Below are 23106 nucleotides of genomic sequence, written 5' to 3' on the forward strand. Positions count from 1 at the left end.
TTAATAACGCTTCATTATATACTTGGAAGTTGCTAAGACAGATCTTAGATGTTCTCGCCACACAAAAGAAATGGTAATAACGTGCTATGACGCAGGTGTTAGCTTTTCCGTTGTGTACGTGTTGCAAATTAACACCTTGCACTCGCACAATGTCGATTATAAGTCAACAGCCGGGAGACAAAAAGAGACAGGAGGAGCCTGACGCGGCATCACTGCGCGAGAGCAGCCCCTCGGGAAAGGCCACCAGCTGCGTGGATCCGACCACGGAACACTGTGGAAAAGGCAGAGCTAAGAAGACACTGAAAGGACCGGGGCTGCCCGCGGTTCGGGCCGGCGGGAGGGAACGTAACCGGACAGAGGATTTCCAGGGCGGGGAGAGCGCTCTGTGTGACCCCATCCGGCGGGTCACTTCTGTCACACGCTTGTGCACCCGCGGCCCACAGAACGTCCTACACCAGGAGCGCGCGAGCAGCACACCGGGGACTCTGGGGGGTGATGGCCTGTCCACGTAGGTTCAGTGCTAACAAATGCCCCATCTGGGGGGTGTTGATAATGGGGAGGCCGTGCACGGGGCAGGGAGCAGGTGGGAAATCTCTGGACCTTCCTCTCAGTTTTGTTGTAGATAGACCTAAAACTGCTTTTTAAAAATTTTTAAATAATGACTCACTTTTTACTTAAACACATGAAAATGGGTCCAAGCAGCCCTGTTAGTAAAAGCTCCCCAAACACAGCAGCCGCCGAAGGCTCGGAGCCCCAGGCCCCAGTCCGGCTGGGAAGGAGGCAGACTGGCAGGGGTCAAGGAGGGGCGGAGGTCAGGCTGCCCCGGCGGAGACTGCTATTCCATCGGGAGACTGATGGAGACGTGAGCAGGGAACCCGCTCACGTGGGCGTCCCTGAGCCGCCGCAAGTCACCTCCTGGAAATCCAGAGGAAACGTGATCAAGACTCAACTCCAGTCTCTTCCCTCCACAGAGACGGCTGCGGGCACAGGGGCCCAGCCCCCCGTCCCTGGCTGGGGCTGAGCTGGCACAACCCCCCTGATGACACAGCTGGGAGCCAGGCTGCCAAATTCGGGGTGACCGTCCACAGGCTGCCCAGGGACTCTCCACAGGGAACAGGCCCGACAGGAGTCCTGGCGCTGTGCTCGGGGGTAAACCCACTGAGGAGTTCAGGGGACTGAAGACGGGGTGGGGGGACCTCTGGAGAAAGGTAAATCTGAGGTCCCGCCCTCCCCGCCCCCCTGACTCAGTCTCCATTTCAACAAACACCCCCCGTGACCCCCACACGGCACTGGATTGGAGAAGCACTGGTCTGAAAGACGCCCAAGGAACTCTTGGGAGCCCCGCTGGCTAACCCCTCGCGTCCCGATGGGAGGCTGGACGGTGGCCCTCAGGGAAGCGCTAAAGCTTCCACCCCACGCGCCTCGGCAAGGTGGACGGCGCCGGCCTGTCCATCTGCGGGGTGAGGGGTCATTACAGTCAGGAGCTCAGCTACCTGCTGAGCAGACGGATCGGGGACGGGGCCTGACCTCATTTTGGCTTTCACCGTGTGTTTGAAGGAGCACACCTTGTGCCAGGTGCAGCCCCTGCCTGGTCTCACTTCGGGGACCGAGTTATCACCCCCAGTTTGCAATCGGGAACCCTGAGGTGCAGACAGGTGCAAGGACAGGCCCCAATCACACCTCCAGGGGGCGGCAGCCCTGGGGTCAAGCCCGGGGCCCTGACCTCTGCCCTCAGCAGCCTCCGCTGGTGACCCGGTGCTGTCTGCCCAGCGAGGGCACCTGGGTCTGGGCATGGGGACCACCTGCTCATCCCTCTGGGCGGCCCCAAGCCCCCACCGGAACCGCCTGGAGCCTCAGACCCGTGTCCTGCAGGCCAAGGGGGGGCTCAGTCAACACTCCCAGGGCGGGGCGGCCTCTCCTGGGGAACCGATCAGCCCCGCTGAGGACGCTGCTGGACAGGAGACCCCGCCGCGGGAGGCAGGCACGCGGTTACTGCCTCGACCTCGTCCCTACGCACGCGATGATCACGGGGCTGCAGGACATGCTGGCGCTCCCTAGGCTACCCAGCCAGCCAGCCAGCCTGTGGGAGAAGCCCCCAGCACCCCCGTGGTCCAGGGCCAGGGAGCAAGGCTGTGACGGACGACCACGCAGCTCCGAGCCCGACTGACGGAGGACGGAACTGGGTGCTCACCGTGTTCTCCGAAGCCCCTGTCCCCGCTGTGCTCCCGCTCAGCATTCGGGCCTCCCCCAGGCTGGACTCACCCCTGCATCTGTGAACCGCCCCCAGCCTGCCGCACCCCTGATGCCCAGCCCGGCCCCCAAGGCTCAGAACTCCAGCCTCTGCTTCAGTGAGCCTTGCAACCAAGGGGACCAGTGGGGGCGTCTCTGCCACCAACCCCGCACCTGGCTCCTGCCTCCCTCTCCTTCTCAGGGTCGGGGGATACGCCGCTCCCACCTCCGAAGACCCCCAGACGCACACGGCTGGTGATGCTGCCTGGGGGCTCGGAGCATCCAGGACCTGCCCCCCGGAGTCGGGGTCTCTGGAGCCTGAGAAACGCAGTCTGCTTCCCTCCCTCGGCCTTTCAGAGAAAGTCAGAAACTGACTTTCATTTGAGAATTAATATTCATTAAAAATCTAATATGGATTTATGGTTGCATTTGAGGAGAAATCAAGGGAATAAATAATCCAAAGTCTTCACATGCTTTGTCCTTAAGCAAAAACATGTCCAGCGTGATTTTTATGCTTCCTGCTGAATTGCTTACATTAAGACCCTCGGCCACCTGAGGTCTCCTCTGCAAACCACAAGTACAGCCCCCGGGGTCCCCCCCTGGGGTGAGGCTCTCGCGGGCAGCACTGGGCAGGAGGCAGGTGGGAAACAGCAGAGTCGGTTCCTGGGGCATGAAGCTCAGGTGCCCTGTGAGGGCAGCAGGTCAGGCACGCAAGGGTGTTCTGGGAACCTCACCTGAGAACCCTCCCCAGGCCCCCTCTCCCCACCCCTGCGGGGTCTCTTACAAGCAGGAAATACCCTGGCCTGGTCAACAGAGCCCACATCATGCCAGCCTCTGTGCTGCCCTGGCCTCACCGTGAGCAGCCGGGAGCCGGTGCTGGGGTAACTTCCTGGGGGAACCTGGGGGTCCCTCCCGCCACAGTCTCCAGGCAGAGCTAACGGCAGATGGACAGTCCCGCAGGGAACAGGTGTGGCTCCCAGCCGGGGGCCCTCCTGAGAACGGAACTGTGTCCTGCCATCTCGGCATGTGCCCACCTGCCACCCCAGCGAGCAGAGTCAGCGACCCAAGCACCTGCTCTGCCCCCCCCCCCAGCACCTGCTCCACCCAGACCCTAGCCCCCAGGTCCCCGTCCTGACACCCGGGTGAGGCCAAGCGGGCGGCCCCACGGACAGGGCTCCCTGGGCTTCCTCCCTGCCCTTCCCCACGTGTCACAGAGGGACTGGGGGGCTGGGGCGGTCCTGGGGTCTTGAACCAGAAACAAGCCTTCGTGCCTGACAATCCGTCCATCACACACACACACACCTGAGGCCCACAGAGGCTCCCGTCTGAGTCTGATCTCAAAACACGGACCCTGTGCCGACTGCTCAGGGAGGGGGGACTCCATCAGCACGTCCTGAGTCGTCACAGAGGAGAACCCTCCTGAGCGACCCCACCGTGGGCTGGGGCCCGGCGTCTCCGAGGGCTGCCTCCTCCCAGACAGCTCCCCACAGCCCCTCAGGCCCCAGAGCAGGCAGGTGTCCCAGGATTCCTGGTCCTGTGCTCCCTCTCCCCACAGACACACCCCCCCACCCCTGTAGCCTCAGGGGCAGAGCAAACTCCCCACTGCCCACACAAGGCACCAGGCAGGGTTCCATCTGACAGCTCAGAGGGGAACCTTTGGGGCCCAGAGGGGTCCCGCCAGATGCTGGGCTTGCTTTCTGCCTGTTCGTTGCCTCTGACCTGCACCGACGTTCATAATGCAAGGGAAGGACAGAATCCTCAGCCTGGGGTCCGGGCTCTGCTGCCCCCGCACGTGTAGCCCCCCGGGGGTGAGGGCTAGGAAGCAGGTCACCTTGTGGTTCCAATCTCAGGCTGGTTTCTGAGGCAGGAGGGCTGCTTTGCCTTCCAGAAACCTCTGAGCCTCTCTCTCTACAAAGGAGCTTAATTCAAACCCCTCCTCCTGCTGCTCAGACCTGCAGTTAAGGCCAGGGAGCAAACACACCTGCCCTTCATGCTTGGGCTGAGCGGCCCCTGGGAGGGCCCCGCCCCACGCTCGGGGCATTGACTGCAAAGCCACTCACCTGGGGACCCAGGCAGGTGAGAACGATGCACGGGGACAGGCTTCCTGCCCCACGGCCAGCCCTGAGTTCAGCAGGGGGCACGAGGACACGAGCTTGGGGACCCGGGTGTCCCGTGTTGGAGAAACAGCTGCTACAAACCCCGGTCTCTGCAGACAGGCGAGCCCCGTTCCCACAGGCAGAGAAACAGTCTGCAGGTGAGAGCAGGGGACGCCGTCAGCCTCCCTCCCAGGGCCCCCGGGGCCCAGGCCTGCTCCCCATCACGTCCGTGGGCTCAGACCCCCGAGGGCAGCTCTCCTGGGTCCTCACCTGGGGGGGGTAGCCTCTCCTGGTTGGAAACTCACTGGGGGACCTCACGGGGGTGTGGTCCTTGCTTAGGGGCCTCACCTGGGGAAACCTTACCTGGGGAGACCTCACCTGGGAGTCCACACTTGGGGAGACCTCACCCGGGTAGGGGGGACCTCACCTTGGGGGAAACCGCACCTGGTGGGAACCTCACTGGGGGACCTCACCTGGGGTCCACATCTAAGGAGGGGTCCACACTTAGAGGGCCTCACCTGGGGATCCTTGCAGGGGTTCTCAGAGGCCTGGACTGCGGGAAGGGCCTGAAGTCTCCTGGCTGCGGCCTGAGACGCCGGAAGAGGCGTCTGGGACTCGGGCAGGCTTCTTCCTGGGACCACTGACCCCAACTCACTTCTCTTCCGTCGGGCTCGGCGTGGGAGCTCAGGGGCCGCGGGCACTGCAGTTCAGGCGGGGCTGCAGACTCGTCCTCGGGGCCCAGGAGGGGAACTCTTCTCCCCCAGCAACGCTGCCTCTGCTGGGCGTCTCCGTCCCAGGCGGCCTTGCGCTAAGCGGACAAGCGAGCTCAGAGCGGGAGGGTCGGCACCTGACCGAGGGCCCAGGTGTGAGCTCGTTAACTTGTTGACCTAAGAGTTTGTCTGAAACAGATTCACAGTCAGGGAAGGGGTTAGTGTAGACACACCATGGGTGCAAGGACGACATCCCCGGGTTGGTGCAGACACAGCCGAACATGAGAGAGACACCCCCGGTCAGTGTAGACAATAATGTCTGAGCATGTATCTCCCGGGGTCACGCGCACGTACCTCCCCGGGGTCTTACGGCTGGTGCACACTTGGAATGCCCCCTCTGGAGCAGGTGTCTGTCACCTGCAAACCTCCTCGTGAGCGCCCAGGTCCAAGCTGGGAAAAGCTCCGCCGCCCAGTGCAGGGACTGCCATTCTCTGCTCCGCCCCGGGGCCCTTCGCCTGAAGGGCTGTTCTCTCCTCCTTGACCCTCTCGCCCCCTCCTCCCGCAGCGCCCGCACATTTGGGTCTGTGCGCTACGTTTCCTTTCATCTTTCTACGGAGAGTTTCCTTTGTGACCTTTCTTCCCAACACTGCGCTTACAGGAACTGCACTTAAATGGGGCCAACATTTCAGTATTTAACAATTCAAAGCTTGGACACGCTGTCAGGCCAAGTAATTTAGTGACAGAGGGGAAGCGCAGGCTGCCTTCGCCAGTAGATCATGTTTTGCTTTGACTCTAAAGCATCCTTGCATTTGTGCAAGGACACTGTCCTTCCTAAAAATAGCTATGACTTTTACAAGGCTGTTCAGCGCTCCGAGCTAATATGATGGCGCGAGGACAATTCCTGCGATGATAGACGTCCTCGCCACTTATAAATTCACGGGATGTTTACCATTATAGATGAATATGACCCAAGGACGCCGCCTCTCCTAACACACGGGTGATGGCTCTGCCCTAACAGCCCCAAGACCTCCCGCTCTGCCCGTCATTACTGGGATCTTAGCTCTGGGACGGGAAGGGGGGGTGGGGGGAGCTTGGCGTCTGCTCTGTCTCTGCAGACGCTCTGGGCTCCTCCCCCCAGAACTCGTGCCGGTTTTTACTGCGAGTGCCCGTCAGTCCAGCTTTACCCCCGGAAGTCGGCTTGCACGTCCAGAGGCCTCTGAGGCCACTTCTAGGGGGAGGAGTGGGTGGTTTTGGAGGGAGAGGAGGGCTCGGTACCTGGGCCGTGTGTGAGCCAGGCCACATATCCGGTGTGCACAAAGGAACTCTGCGAGTCTGTGAGCCCTGCCTTGAGCCCCGGCTCCTCCATGGCGAGAAACCTCATCTCCGATGGTTCAGACTTTCTCTGGGGCTCCTGAGGGCAGTGAGTAAGGACAGGTGGTTCTCAGGCACCATTTACTAGAGACGTTGGTCTCAGGGCTGCGGGGAGTGTACAGGGAACCTGCCAGGAATGTTGACACACCAGGGACTGAGCAAGGACAGGAAGCCCTCCGCCTGCAGGCCTAGGGGTCAGGGAGGAGAAGGGTGAGCCCAGGGAGGGCAGAGGTCCTGGAGGGATGCCATGCTGCCCCTCAACCAACCCCAGTGGAGGCAGCCGTCAATGGTGGCTACGGTGCCGTGCCAGGGGTCCGGCTACCAGGCCGGAGAGCAGTGCAGCTGTATGGCCAGCACGTGCAGGACGACCAGCCCGCTCGGTCAGGTGGTGTCCCTCCGAGGCTTCATCCTCGAGCTGCGGGATTGTGCAAAGCAAACAGGGGAGGGTGGGTGCGGGGTGTGGGGCTGGTGCTGGCTCCATGCGTTCATAATCATCAAGGTCCCACGGCTCTGGGTTCACCTTGACCACTGGTCCATGCAGGTAACGGCTTCAGCCGCACCACCTTGACTGGGATGCCCACGTAGGTGTTTCTCTACCTCCCCCAGCCCAGGATCCTTTGGGGTCACTGATACTCAGGGATGTGAGCAGCGTCCTCATCGCACAGCCCCGCTTGTGTGCAACTCAACTGTTCCACAGTACCAGCTCCTCCCTGGAAGGCAGTGTTGGTGGGGTGGAGAAAGAGGTGTCATATGGGTTAATGCATTAATTCATTTGAACTAATTCATTCATTCATTCTAATTCATTCATTCATTCAAGTGTAAGTAGGGCCATTTCTGATAATTAGCAAGATCCACCAGCAGGATGTGGGGTAGGGAGTCCCGTCGCTGCAGGGACATGCTGCGGGATCTTGGGCAAGCCCCTTCTTTCTGCCCTCCCTTCCTTTCTTTCGTGGAAAGCTGGGCTCAGACTGAGTCCCAACTCTGGGCTTTTATGGGCAAATAGAAACAGGACGTACGGCTTGAAGATCTATGTGGTGAAGGGGAGTTTGTGCGAGAGGAAACCATCTCCCTGGGGACACACGAGATTCTGGACGGCACATTCAGTTTCCAGCATGACAGGAGATCTGCCCAAGCAAGGATCCGTCCCCGTTTGTGGCACAGAGATGTGCAAGGGTATTAGCAACTTAACAAGTAAGCGTCTGGATAAAAAGGAGCATTTCATAAGTGATGGATTTTGATGGCAACATGAAAGAGAGATACTGCTCTTATTTTCTTTTTTCTGGATTAGTAGAATATTATTACTAATGTTCTAGAACCCAGATTCCTACTGGAACATGGTGTGCTGAATTTTATAAGCAAACCATCTGATTCCCTCCCTTTGCTGGGAACGGCGGGAGGGCGGCCCCAAAGCAGCCTCCAGGCAGATGCTGAAAGTCAAGGCCTGAGATTCCCACCCTCCTTTGTAGCTCTGAGTGGCCTCAGACTACTCACCCCAAATCCACTCAGAAACCTGCTGCCCAGCAGAGCCCGCAGGCAGCCTTGTGAGTCAGGATCCTTTGACTCCGAGCCCCAGCCCCACTCCTGCTGCAAGGCCTCTTCCGGCCTCTGCTAATGAAAAGTAGGCTCCCTCCCCCACCTCCTTCGCCCAGGGTCACACACCCATCATTAGATGTCTTTATTTAGAGAGCTCTCCTGCCCGGGCCTGCTCCCAGGGCAGACTGGTATTGATGTAAAATCCATCATTTAATGGGCCTGGACACTTAATCAATGAGGCAACATGGAGCCCCGTGTGACTCAGAGATGCCAGGAGCACAGGCAAGGCTGGAAGAGCTTCCAGAGTGGGCAGAAGGGTGGTTTTTATTTTTTAGCCTAAACCATCCAGACTCCAGCAATCAGCAGTTTATTCCATTTATGTTGGCACTGCAGCAAGATCCCACTGCAACTGAAGTATTCGCACATGTACTCATTCAGTAACTCCACATTCATTCCCTAAATACTTCCGTGCCTACCACGTGCCAGGCACGTCCTAGATACTGGGGAGAGCACTCTGCCTGAGTTTACGTTCTCATGATGAAATAATGATGGTGGTGATGGTGATGGTGGTGGTGATGGTGATGGTGGTGGTGATGGTGATGGTGACGATGGTGGTGATGTTGACGGTGACGATAGTGGTGGTGGTGATGGTGGTGGTGACGATGGTGACAGTGACGGTGGTGATGGTGATGATGGTGGTGATGGTGGTGGTGGTGGTGGTGATGGTGACGATGGTGGTGATGATGGTGGTGGAGGAGACGGTGGTGGTGATGATGACGGTGACGATGGTGGTGGTGATGGTGGTGGTGGTGACGATGGTGACAGTGACGGTGGTGATGGTGATAATGGTGGTGATGGTGATGGTGATGATGGTGGTGGTGATGGTGACGATGGTGGTGATGATGGTGGTGGTGGTGATGGTGGTGGTGATGATGACGGTGACGATAGTGGTGGTGGTGATGGTGATGGTGGTGGTGACGATGGTGACAGTGACAGTGGTGATGGTGATGATGGTGGTGATGGTGGTGATGGTGGTGATGGTGATGATGGTGGTGGTGATGGTGACGATGGTGGTGATGATGGTGGTGGTGGTGACGGTGGTGGTGATGATGACGGTGACGATAGTGGTGGTGACGATGGTGACAGTGACAGTGGTGATGGTGATGATGGTGGTGATGGTGATGGTGGTGATGGTGATGGTGGCGGTGGTGACGATGGTGGTGACAATGGTGGTGATGATGGTGGTGGTGGTGGCAGTGGGAGCAGCAGCAGAGGAAGCAGCAGAGGAGTTATCATACAAGTAAACACCTACATAGCATTTATATGCACCAGACACTATTCTAAACACCTCACATGGGTTAAATCAGCCAACTGATGCCCTAATGCCTGAGATAGGTGCTCTCGTTACCCCAACCGACAAATGAAAAACTGAGGCACAGTGAGGCCAAGTCACTTTTCCAAGGTCACATGGGAAGTGGTGATGTTGACACTCAGAGAAGGCATCTGTTCTGGAATTAGTGGACTCAGAAACTATACTCTCAACAAATAGGCAAGTAATCTCAGTGGCAAATATGTGAAGCAAGTGAAAGAGAGTGATGTGACTGTGACTTGGTGTGTGGAGGCTGCATGAGACAGGAGGTCAGGGAAGGCCTCTCTGAGGAGGTGACACGAGTTGAAACTGGAAGGACGGGGTTTGTGGGAACAGTGTTCAGGCAAGCAGAACAGCAAGTGCAAAGGCCCTGAGGCAGAAGTGAGCTTGCCGTGTTCAAGGACGAGCAGGAAAGTCAGAGGGGCTTCAGCAGAATCCGCAAGGGGATGGCGGGCCCTGACTCAAGGAGGCAGGCAGGGATATGCTGTGCAGGGCCCCGCAGGCCGCAGGCCGTGGGACACAGCGTGGTGCTTTCATAGGTGGATGACCGCCGGAGCCCTTGCAGGAAAATACTTCACTCATTCCTTTACAGTGCAGGCTGGCATGCCAAGTCTGGACCGTGGAGGGAAGTAGGGGTCTCTGGGGTGTCCTGGGGCACAGACACTGCTCTCCAGCATTTATAAATAAACTCTGTGCAGTGAGCGAGAGCCTTGTCTGCCGTTATCATGTTTTGAAAGATCACTTTTAACAACCCATTTCCAACAGCTCGTTCCCTGACCTGTCCCGGCACACTAATTTGCAAATCAAGGAAAATGTGTTCACTTGAGTAGGTTACTGAAAGCCCAGGGTTGGGAAATTAGATCCAGTTCATGCTTCTGCAGAATTCTGTCCATGTGGGACTCAACGGCACCACAGACGCCGTGTTCCCCTCCCAGGTCCATGGGAGACATTGTGCAGAATTTATAAACAGGACGCTTTGCCCGCACGGAATCGTCCCAGGCTCCTTGGAGGCCCGAATCAGCCAACACCCATGCAGGCAGGACCAGCAGGCAGACGCGGGCGGGCTTTGCCATCACGGGCAAAGCTGCGACTAAACATCCCCTTCCCCGGCTCCTGCCACCTGCAGGAGAACCCCACTCAGAGGAGAAGAGCGGAGATGAGAGAGAGAATAGGAAGCCCCAACACTCCCGGGGTCTACAGTAAACTCCTCTCACGTTTGCAGGCTTTATTTTTCACTTAAGCCAGTCTGAGTTAGAATTCTGTCCCTTGCTGCTGAAATGGGCCTGAACCAGTACAGTTACTGAAAAAAGGGAAGAATTAGCTAAAACACAGCAACTAGCAGAAAGGAATGTTCACTCCTTCAAACTGACAGATTCGGTGTGGTTGATGAGAAGAGAAAAGGCTTCTTATCCAGAGTGGGTCACTGCTGCCGCCACCCACCGAGAATCTCGCGGGTGCCCTCCGGACCACCTGCAGCCTCCCGGGGGACCAGCGATCGGGGGACTCCAGGCAATCTAGCGGGTTGGGGGCAGGGGCGACACTGATTTTCTGCTCTCTGCATTCCCGCTAATGGTCTTTATCCACACGGCGCACTTCCTGTTCTGCCAAGATAAACTCTCATTCACAGGCTCATTAACCCCCTGCCGTTCTGGGTTATTGGATGGGATGTCCTGCGGCTTAGGGGCCCCCGGGGAGGCGTGCGCTGAATCGGGGCTCCATGCTGCCGTTCCAGTCGGCCCTCCAGGGACTCAGATATGCCTCTCACCAGCACCCAGCACGCCAGGCTGGGACCGAGCCCCAATTCCATCACCAGAACCGGGCCTCGGGGAGGGTCTGCTGTCCCCCCACCTGTCCTGTGCAAGGGGGGACCACGTTTCCTACCCCCCCCATACACACACCAGACAGAGGGCAGAGGGCAATGCGTGGGGGCTGCTCTACTCAAGTCAATGCGATTTACTGCTCTCCAGGGAAGGAGCCCAGATTCTCGCTCAGTCTGTGAGGGGGCCAGGCTTAGGCGGAAAGACCCACAGGGATCTTTGGGTCAAAAGAGAGAGACTTGTTGATCTTTAGGATGTGACCTGATGAATCCCTTCTGTATGGGCCTCAGTTTCTGTCCCCATAGAGGAAAGGAGTGGGAACAAGCTCATTCAAACATTCAGCACATATCCATCCAGTGGCAGCATTGCGCTGGACACCGGGTAAGAAGGAGTATTTGTTCTGCACGGAGCTCACAGTCTACAGAAGTTCTACACTGAAAAATAATTACATAAAACCAATGTCAGTACAAATTGCGGTATGTGCTAGAAATACGACCAGCGGAAGGCAGCAGAAAATGAAGGACGGACACAGAGGGGCAGTGAATGCACTTCCCAGGCAGTGATATTTCAGCTGAGACCTAAAGGATGACTAGAAATGAGCCAAGACAGGAGAGGGTGGCTCAGCTCACAGGAAGACATGTGCAAAGGCCCTGAGGCAGCAGGAGGAGGCCAGTGTGGCTGGAATGCAAGAGGAGAGGAGGTGACAAGGTATCGAGAAAAGGGAAGGAACCACAGCATGAAGGACCCTCTTGGTGGAAGGACATACTCCCAGGACAGTCCCGGTGGCCATCTGTGGACATGGTGTAAGTAGAAAGAGTGGCCCCTTTTGGTCTTGGAATTGTCACGGTTTGGATACTGAATCATGTGGCAAAGAACCAGTACAGTTACTAAACCAGTACAGTTACTGAAAAAAGGAAAGAATTAGCTAAAACACAGCAACTAGCAGGAAGGAATGTTCACTCTTTCAAAGTGGTGTGTGTGCACACGTGTGGGGGGGGTGTGTAGGGTGTGTTACAGGTGTGCATTTTCAAAATGCCGTGCAGGAGGGCGTGTGGGTTGTGGACTGGGAAGGGGACATAAAACCTGGGGTTCCTTAAGAAGATTCCACCCCCCCCCCCCGCGGGGCGCCTGGGTGGCGCAGTTGTTAAGCGTCTGCCTTCGGCTCAGGGCGTGATCCCGGCGTTCTGGGATCGAGCCCCGCATCAGACTCCTCTGCTGGGAGCCTACTTCTTCCTCTCCCACTCCCCCTGCTTGTGTTACCTCTCTCACTGGCTGTCTCTCTCTCTGTCAAATAAATAAATAAAATCTTTAAAAAAAAAAGGAAGAAGAAGATTCCACCCCCCCAACCCCGTCACTGCACTTCCCCTCAGTTGATGGAGAGTAGCTCAAGGACAAAGGTTTTGACTATTCATTTAAATTTAGGCGAGGCCTACGCAGGTGCTTGGCTTTGAGAACTGCATTTCAAGAGGCGTGCTGGATCTGGCCACTCCCACAGGTGCCGTGATGACCCACTCGTCCCATAGCAGACTGCCCATGTCTGGGGCAGCCTGAGGCGGCGGGACACTCACGGGGTCTGGTCAGCAGGTGGACCAGGTGAGAGCCTGTGTGCTCGAGGACCGCCCTCCCTAGCAGTGCCATCCTGGTCAGCACAGTGGAGCCAGGCCCCTCTCTCCCCTGCAGGGTCTGGGAGGGGACGGAAGCGACAGCTCAGCTCAACGCCGCTTCAAAGGATGAGGGAGGCTGCACCTGCAGCAGATGGGGGTGGGGTGGGGAGAGCTGGGGTCCGCCACCCGCCTGCTCCCACCTTCCGTCCCCACTGGCTGCCAGCGCCAGTCAGGGAGCGCCTGAGCTGCGGCACAAGGAGCGACCATGGGACCTTCGCAGTCACGTGGCTCTTCTCTCCGGACCAAGGCAGCTCTCGCAGGCACGTGACGCAGCCTTTTAGGCAAAGGCACAGAGGATGTTCCCAGGTGACCTCCCACAATGTCGCCTACATTTTATCTGCTTACACAGCGAGTCATCGTACCATGTTTGGAAATGGATGGAAGTGGAGACAGGACGAGGTTAAAAGCCCTGCACATCTGTGTAAGACGAGCTGATGCCACGGGGTCTGCGAGAACACGTGTTTGCTCTTCTTGAAGTTGTTTGTGATTGTGGCCAAGTACCATTACATGAAACCTGCCACCTCAACGGTTTTTGAGCGCGCAGTCCAGCGGCATGAAGTGTACTCACGTCGTTGCGCGACCTCACCGCCTGCACGGCGTCGCCTTGCGGGACAGGAGCACTGACGCCCCAGCCCCCAGCCCCCGCCACCCACGCTGTCTGTGCGTTTGACTCTCCGGCACCTCACACAAGCGCAATCAGACCGTAGCCGTGTTTTTGTTGGTTGTAGCGGGCGTCAGACTGTCCGTCCGACGTCGGGCGGAATAGTGTTCCACTCTGCGCATGCACCACTTTCTTCCGCCGGGGCTTGCTGGGCTGCTTGCACTTCTAGCTATTGGAAGTGAAGCTGCCGTGCACATGGGTGTGCAAACATCTGCCGGAGCCGCTCACACCTGAGAAGCTCGTGCTGTGTGACCCGGGTCACCTCCTTCAGCCCCACCCATCCCCACTGAGAGCATCCCCAGTGAACGTCCCCAGCTTCAGAGTTCCACAGTCGACTGTTGACACCCGCATCCGAGGTGGCAGCTTTGAGCGTAAAGACATCAAGGGACACCAAGGGCAAAGCTTTGACAATGGCCAGGGGAAATCGGCCAGGTTTGACCTCTGGCCATGCCCTGGGGTCCTGACCCGGGCTGCCCCAGAGGTGACATGTCTCCACCCAACACCCCTTGTCTTGCCTTGTCTCTGCTCTCCATGGGCGACGTAGTTCTGCACTTGGCTCCCCGTGCCCCACACACCTCCCAGGCTCAGAGGGCCTCCCCACCGGATTCCTGAGAAACCCAAAGGGCAGTGGCTGCACAGTCTTCCCAAAGACTGGTCTCGAGGAGGGCTGTCAACATGAGGGTGTGCCACTCCCTGCGACCTCCAGGACCCACCACTGCTCTCGAAGTGACCTGCTCACCCCAGGCCAGTGTCCTGCAGCTCCTGCGAGAGGCGCCCGAACCCCACACCAACCACCCAGACATGCAGAGAGACCCAGACGTGCTGCTGAGCTGACAATGGCCACGGCCCCCTGTGGGGAGGAGGACGCAATCACAGGGGTGCCCAGCAAAGGGGCTTCAACAGACCCGGGGCCGGGGAGATACACGTCCTGCCCTATTGACCCATGTCTGCTGCTCCCTTCCTCCCTCCGAGTGTTCCTCCGTCCCAGCAGGTCAGCGGTGCAGGCTCCCTGTGTTAGGGGAGGACGCTAGCTCAGATCATTCTGGCTTTGATGTCCACGCCTGAGGGGGCCGAGACGACCCCGCACAGCCAGAAGGTTTGGAAGCAATGTCAGTGAGGAAGGGGAGAGGTGAGGGACAGGTAGGGTGGCCTGATTCAGCGAATAAAGGATATGGTGTTAAATTTGCATTTTCGGCAAATAATACATGTATTTGTTAGTATAAAAACATTACGTGAAATTTTTTTGTAAAGATTTTATTTTATTTGACAGAGAGACAGCCAGCGAGAGAGGGAACACAAGCAGGGGAGTGGGAGAGGAAGAAGCAGGCTCCCAGCGGAGGAGCCTGATGTGGGGCTCGATCCCAGAACGCTGGGATCACGCCCTGAGTCGAAGGCAGACGCTCAACGACTGCGCCACCCAGGCGCCCCTACGTGAAACTGTTAGGACATATTTTTAATAAAAGTAAATTGCCTGGAAATAGAATGTAAATGGGAGTCCGGTGCTGGATCTGCTCTCTCTCCGTAGCTCCCCAGGCTGTGACCCCCAAGAGAAGCAGGGAGAGAACAGCCTCAGCTGGAGCTTGAACTTGAGTGTAAACCTTAATACTGATCGGAAATTTTCTCCAAAATGACTGTTTCAAACCCAAGTGATTGGGTTACCTTGGAGAAAACTGATGAAGGTAGAAATCATGATGATGAGATTAAGGGGGGAACCGGGGCTTTTAGAGACACTCGCGATCCAGTTCGAGAGAGGAAGGTAATCATATTCTGCACAACTGAGTGGGACTGTGCATCTCACACACATTTGCTGGGGAGCACGGACGGCCTCCAGCTCTCAGGGGACTTGGGGGAGACTCTGGATTCCAGAAAAGGGAGTTCGGCTGCGGCTCTGAACAGGGCCGGCCGTCAGACCATCTCCCGCCCCGAGGAGGGGTGAGGTTTTGTGTAGATCAGCAGGGCCGCCTGAGGCACTGGTGCCCGCCAGGCTGGGCACGGAGCAGCCATTCCAGCCCAACCTCCGCAGCTCCAAGAAAAGCAAAGGGGCCTGGTGTCTACCCTGAGCGCGGACACAGCGGGAAGAGCAGGGGCCCCACTCTGGGGCCACCTGGACAAGGACAGAAGGAGGAACATGTGCCGGACCCCTGGGAGCCCACCTCCCCTTCACAAACGGCCTGCAATTTACATCCTTGACATTATGTCCAGGTAAGGTTTCACACTTAATGACCGTCACACAGAGAGGACTGAAAGAAAAGGACCTTAAACCCGCATGCCTGGACCGGACGCGCCACCTGGCCAGGTTATAAATGGATTTATTCAATAAATTCTCAAATAACCCTGCAAACAGAACAGAGTCCACTGCACATTGGGACGCTAAAAATATTCAATGTTAAATGTAATCCCCTGTGGATGCTACTAACGAAAAACTGATTAAAGACTTAATTAAAAGAAATGAAACAACAAATATTCAGAAAAAATTCAGGCGGTCCGCAGCTCTGCACGTGTGCGCGGGTACGAAGAAGTCAGATATGAGATGAAGGGGAAAGGAGCAGCGGTAGTAATCCGCACCGTAACGTGCGTGACCCGGTCTTGGTATTCCTTTACTTTCTGTTGTTTGTGTTTTTAATTCCGTATCGAATTATAACAAATAGGAAAGTGCACACGTTGAACGTTAACAGCTCGAGAAATTTTCACACAGCGAACGCACCTGGGCAAGCGGCATTGGCTCAAGACACAGACCTTCAGCAGCCCCTCCCCACGCCTCCCCCCTCCCCCAGGTCCTCCAGGTCCTGACCGCTAACACTGTGCGTGCAAGTCACTTGGTTTTAAACACATGACAAGGGACGATCCTTGGACCACCCTTGGACAGTCCTTTCCATTTGTTGGTCTTCATTCCTTGACATCCGCCCAACGACCTTTACCTTCGCGCCACCTGCCGTGACCCTGCGGTCTTGACTACCCTCTCCACCCCCAGCGTCTCGTTAGCCACTATTCCACTTCTGACCATTCACTCCACAGATGTAGTGCCTGCAGCCCAGGGTCTGGCCGCGGTGACCCCGTGACAACATCAGGTCTACTGAGTTCTCACTGTCCACGTCTCCCTGTGCCCCACTGCCCAGCTCACCTCCGATTCAGCACTCACCAGACACCATTAGCTGCCCTGCCCCCTCTCTCTCCACTGTGCTCACAGGCAAAGCAGAACTTTATTTAAACCCAGCTCCCCACTTCACCTGGACCTGCCTCACATTCTGTGCTAACCAGTCTCGTTGTCAATTCAAGTCTTTGGATCTCAAATTGCACCCCTGCACTTCTCTGACAAAGTTCATTTCCATTCTCAAAAACAATGCTTTCACTTTCCCTTCTGTCCTCGAGCTTCCCACGTGCCTTCTCTTCTCTAATCTCAGCTGATCACCTGGGCTCATAGTTCACGGAGAAAACAGACACAATTAGACAGTTGTTTCCCCAGCTTCTCACCACCAAACCTTCGTTTCACCGTCCTGTGCACCCATGCCTTCCGCCTTCTCTTGGCGCAATGTTTGGTGTGTGCCTTCCCCTCGCAGCATCCAATCCCTTGTGCATGCCCTGGACCACTCCTCCTCCAACCGCCTCACAAGTTCTGCTCCGGTAACTCTCCCCTCTACTGCACCAGCATCAGCTTCACCCTCTACTCTAGATCTGTCCTGCCAGTGGACAAACATGCCTCCTTACCTGCCATCTTAAAAATGTAACCTTCTCTTGATGTCTCCTATCTGGCTCCCACCCTACTTCTTACAGCTTCCTGCTCAAAGTGTCTATGCTGACGGTTTCTGCATCCTTACCTCCTGTATTCCTTTATCCTCTTCAGCCAAGTGCCTAATTTCCACTCCTACTGAAACTATTCTTGCCAAAGCCACTTGGGACCTCTATGTTGCCAAACCAATGGTTTCCTTCTGTCTCCATCCCACTGCTCTTAACAGAGCCCAACTCAGCTGACCACCCTGCCCTGAACATGTCCCTTGCCTAGCTTCCACACTAACTCACAATAGTTCTCTTCTTACTCCTTGGGCTCAGTCTTTGCTCACTCCTATTTCTCCTTTCTTGATTTCTCAATGTCAGTGTGCCCCCAAGGGCTTGGCCCTAGGATCCTTGACTTTCCTTTCTACACGCCCAGGAATGTCATCCAGTTTCAGGCAGTGAACACCACCCACATCCCAATGACCCCCACATTTGTTTCAGTGCTAATCTCTGTCCTGAGTTTCCCCAACACAACACAGTGCCCACTCAATGTCACACTGTGGTTTCCAGTAGGACACTCCAGCCCTGGCGCATATACTGAATCACACGTGTCCTGCTCAGAAAAGTGCTCCTCCTTATTAGCAGGTTCCTTAGAGAGTATTACCTGTTAATTACTTTACTCTCACTCCTGACATTCCCAAATTTAACACGCCCAAAACCAAACTCTTTGCCCTCGAGACAGTTCCTCTTCCAGCCTGCCTCTCAGCAAGATGGCGCCCCCACAACCAAGTTGCTCCATTCAAAATCCTGCTCACTCCCGTGCTCTCTCCACCCTGCTCCCCCACACAGCACGTCACCAGGTCCAGCTGGATTGACTTCCAACATACGCACTGAATGCACCCGTTTCTCCCCATCTCCCTTGATGTCACCCTAGTCCCCATCACTAACACCTCCTGCCTGGACCACAGCAATAGCATCTCCTGAATCCTTCTCATCGAAGGGCTGAACATAAAAAATCTAAATCTCTTCTTGCAACTTAAAATCTGTAACATGACCAGGGCCCTGCTCTCCTTTGAATTCATTCTACACCCCCCTCTCCTTCCCTCACTTCCCCCAGTCACAATGGCTGCATTTCAAATGTTTCATTCTGCTCCAGAAAGTCAAAGCAACTCTGAATTTTGCCCTAAAAGTGCCTTGATGTTTGTTGCTGTTATTGCTGCCTGAAACTTGGAGAAATGTTTCTTTCTCTGTGAAGTCTCATAAAACTAGGACATATCCTGGGGTTGATAAGCCCATATGGATTTTATCCGAAATACACACCATCCTCGCAATTTGTGGATTCGGCCTCTTTGATTTCGGAAAAGTTCTCTTAAACTACAAGTCTGGGTGTTTTACTTCTTTTCCTTTTTTTCTTGAGGAACACAACTAGAGACATCTTGCACCTCCTTTTGCTTCCACATCAATGCTTTTCTCCCTAACTCTTCCCACGGGTATTTCTGTTCCGTCTGTTCCTCAAATACATGTCCCTGTTGCTATTTCATTTTCCTCTGCGCCCTTTCTCCTTCCTGTGTTAATGTGACCTGGCTTTCTGGAAGGTTCTACTTTTCTCTTCCTCCCCTTTCTCGAGCACCACTAACTGTGTCCGTCATCTTTGGTTGTCTTCTTATTCCGTCCTTGAGCCCGTGTCCCTCCCTGAGTCCCAGACTCCCAGAGGCTGTGTCACCCAGTCCTCTGACTCCACGGGCCGGGGTGGGGCGCACTCGTCACCTGCCTTCAGGTGGTCAAATGCTTTCCCCTCCTCCACGGCTGAAGCTCTTCCTCAAGCCTCCTCTGCTCTCAACACTTGAAATGGCTAGTAGCTTCTACTGTGGCCCCTATTCCGAGCCACAGTCACAGGAGCTGGGTTTCCATCCACAGCCCCTGCCTGCCACTCTGCAGCTCACTTCTCAGAGGCTCCTGGGGCGCTTTTCCACCTTGTTGCAGGTGGGGCTGTGCGGTGGGCTCCGAATGCTCATTGCGGCCTCCCTCAGAAGCGCTCTGCACGTCCAGTCCTGTATCAGCAGTCGGACGTTGTCTGTCAGATCGGTAGTTCACAGGTCCCATCCCAGACCCACATGGCGCAGGTCTTCCTGCAGCCTGGACTTGGTCCACAGCCCCCCCGGGGGGGCATCTCATCCTGAGACCCTCACGCTCCTGAGTCCTGGGCGTCCATCTGAACGCAGGCAGTGATCCTGGCAGGGCCTGGTCTTGGGCCGCAGCCACCTGACCACCCCTGAGGCTGTCGGCCCGCGGCTCCCAGAGATGGCAGGTGGGTAGGGACACTGCACGCCGCTGAACACCACTGACCTGTGCAGCGGCCAGCAGCGAGTCGGTTCTGTGGCTCACACCCGAGGGAATCCTTGTGAGCCCGCGACCAGGGGTGTCCCAGACCCCATTTCCCCCCGGGGCTGAGCCCTGACTCCCTCTCAGTCCCTCTGCACAGGCTTCACCTTAGGTGGGGTCTCAACTGGGGGCCCGGGGGCCTGGGGGCTCCTGGTCCCATAGTAAGCGCTGGGAGTCCACGCAGCCTGGGGAACCGGAAGCTACCCTGTTTCCTTGTGAGGGTAGCAAGTTGGGGTCTCAGCTTCCCCGAGAGCTCCTGGTTTCCCAGGACAGGAGCTCACACAGCCGAGAGAGCACGTGGTAAGACCCAGTGCTGGGTGTCCAGCCCTCTCTATGAACAGTCCCTGCTGGGAACCAGCTCCCACCTGCTGCCTGGCCTGGCCAATCAGAGCCCCGAGTGCCAGGACTCATGTGATTGGCTGAGAGTGTGCACATGACTCATGTCCGACCAATCACAGTCCTGGGAGCTGTGTGGATGGTCCCAGAACGAGCCCCTTTCCTGCAGGATCTGAACCTGGGCCTGTGGCCTGGAGATGGGGCTGCCACCTGGGGGGGGGGGGGGCGTGATCCGTTATGTAAAGTAATACAGGTGTTGCCATTACATAACCTAGTACAGGCACTGCGTAAAGTAGTACAGGGACTGTCGTTAGGTACACTAGTACAGGGGCTGTGTGTGTAAACTAGCACAGGGACTGTCGTTATGTAAACTAGTACAGGGGCTGTCTGTGTAAACTAGTACAGGGGCTGTCCTTACGTAAACTAGCACAGGGACTGTCGTTACGTAAACTAGTACGGGGCTGTCATTACATAAACTAGTATAGGGACTGTCCTTCCGTAAACTAGTACAGGGACTGTCCTTATATAAACTAGTACAGGGGCTGTCTGTAAACTAGTACAGGGGCTGTCCTTACGTAAACTAGTACAGGGGCTATCTGTGTAAACTAATACAGGGGCTGTCATTACATAAACTAGTACAGGGGCTGTCCTTACGTAAACTAGCACAGGGGCTGTCGTTACGTAAACTAGTACAGGGACTGTCCTTACGTAAACTAGTACAGGGACTGTCCTTATATAAACTAGTACAGGGGCTGTCTGTAAACTAGTACAGGGGCTGTCTGTAAACTAGTAAAGGGGCTGTCCTTACGTAAACTAGTACAGGGGCTATCTGTGTAAACTAGTACAGGGGCTGTCATTACATAAACTAGTACAGGGGCTGTCCTTACGTAAACTAGCACAGGGGCTGTCGTTACATAAACTAGTATAGGGACTGTCCTTACGTAAACTAGCACAGGGACTGTCCTTACGTAAACTAGTACAGGGGCTGTCTGTAAACTAGTACGGGGGCTGTCATTACATAAACTAGTACAGGGGCTGTCCTTACGTAAACTAGTACAGGGGCTGTTCTTACGTAAACTAGCACAGGGACTGTCATTACATAAACTAGGACGGGCCTGTCGTTACATAAACTAGTACAGGGACTGTCCTTACGTAAACTAGTACAGGGGCTGTTGTTACATAAACTAGTACAGGGGCTGTCCTTACGTAAACTAGCACAGGGACTGTCGTTACATAAACTAGTACGGGGCTGTCATTACATAAACTAGTATAGGGACTGTCCTTACATAAACTAGTACAGGGGCTGTCTGTAAACTAGTACAGGGGCTGTCATTACATAAACTAGTACAGGGACTGTCTTTACGTAAACTAGTACAGGGACTGTCGTTAGTAACCTATTACAGTGTCCGTCTGTGTAAACTAGTACAGGAGCTGTCATTTTATAACCTAGTACAGAGTGTATGTTAACTAGTACAGGGACTGTCATTACATAAACTAGTACGGGGCTGTCGTTACATAAACTAGTAAAGGACTGTCGTTCTGTAAACGAGTACAGGGACCGTCATTACATAAACTAGTAAAGGACTGTCGTTCTGTAAACTAGTATAGGACTGTCGTTCTGTAAACTAGTATAGGACTGTCGGTCTGTAAACTAGTAAAGGACTGTCATTCTGTAAACTAGTATAGGACTGTCGGTCTGTAAACTAGTCCAGGGACGGTTGTTAAACTAGTAGCACAGCAGCCACCTTCGGAGAGAAGCCGGCGTCGTATTAACCAACACAAAGAAGATGAAGCCTCAAGATGGTCGGAGAAGACAGGATCTGACATCGTGTTTTCAAGTCCTGGTCCAACTTTTCCTGATTTGTTCATTCTGCTTGGCTAGAGGAGTCAGTCCATCTATTTAGGCTGGTGGCACTGGGTTTTCTGTCTCTTGCACCTGCAGGGGCTGGAATGAAATACTCCAGAGTTCTCCAGGCACTACTCTATGTCTCCCTGTCCTACCCACAGCCCCCTGCCTGGGCCAGCCCACAGTCCAGAGGAAAGGACGGTGGGGGGAGCCTTCCTAGGATCCGTGGCTTCAGGAGCACGGCCAGGCTGACCACATGGCCTCGCAGGGAGCTGCCCCAGCAGCTCTTGGAATCAGTCCTGAGCCGAGCTCAGCTCTGAGTTCTGTGAGGAGCGCAAACCCTCCTGCCTAATGCACAAAGGACAGAGCGTGCCAGGCCGGTTCCCACTGAAGTGCGCTGGGATGAATCCCGCGGCTTCCCCACAGCAGAAGCATCCTTCCTACGCAACGAGCACAGGGGAGAGGGAAGGGGCCGACGACACTGCTGGCCCTGCACAGAGGTGGGGGTGGGGGAGGGAGACTGGGTCACAGGCTGTCCAGGCATGGAGAACTTTCCACAGCAAACACACTCGCCCTGCGGCAGGAACTGCCTGGGAAGACTGGGCTAGGCTCTGCCACCTTGAGCGCACACTCCAGACCCCAGACTCCATCAGAGCAATCAGCACTCCCTTCAGAGACTCAGGGTCACCTGCCAGGACCACAGCGTTTCTCCCAGCTCTTATCCGAAACCAGATCCACTTGCCTCTCCCTTTCCAGCTCCCAGCAGTGCGTCTGCAGCAGGACCCGGGCACCAAGCGCCGTAGCGTCAGGAGGAGCCCAGCCAGGCTGAGCCTGTGCTCAGAGGCGTAGGTGTGTCCACTGTGCGAGCACGTGACTGGGGACCAGGGCCTCAGGCTGGCTCATGTCTACAGGTCCAGTGTGGTTCATGATGAGTGGGATCATGGAATGAGGGGCCACCGTGTCAGGACGCTCCCTTCTGGAGTCCTAGCGTCAGGGGCCATTCTGTAGGAGGCGCGCATGGTTTCCAATTGACACGGAAGCGGTCACTTGCGCCCTTTTCTTCCGTCATGTAAGACAGTCACCGACTAACCACTAAGAGCTCAGCGCCCTGCTGTGCCGTAGTCTCTGCAAAAGAGAGGCTCTGTGACGGCTCGCCCGACCTCTCCCTCGCTCTCGGACAGCGACATGGCAAACACGCTTTTCTCACCTGAGGACGGGGTAGAAGGTGATCGGCCCGGGCAGGGATCATCTGTCAGTCTCGTCCCCTGCAGCATCTACACGAGATGTTACTGTCCACCCAAACAGCCATCCCACAGATGGTCCTGTGCACGTACTGTGCACCTGGCTCCGGGCTAGTACGGTCCCGGATCAGACTGCGGTC

The sequence above is a fragment of the Ursus arctos genome, unplaced genomic scaffold (genome assembly GCF_023065955.2).
Source record: "Ursus arctos isolate Adak ecotype North America unplaced genomic scaffold, UrsArc2.0 scaffold_34, whole genome shotgun sequence".
Classification (NCBI taxonomy): Eukaryota; Metazoa; Chordata; class Mammalia; order Carnivora; family Ursidae; genus Ursus; species Ursus arctos.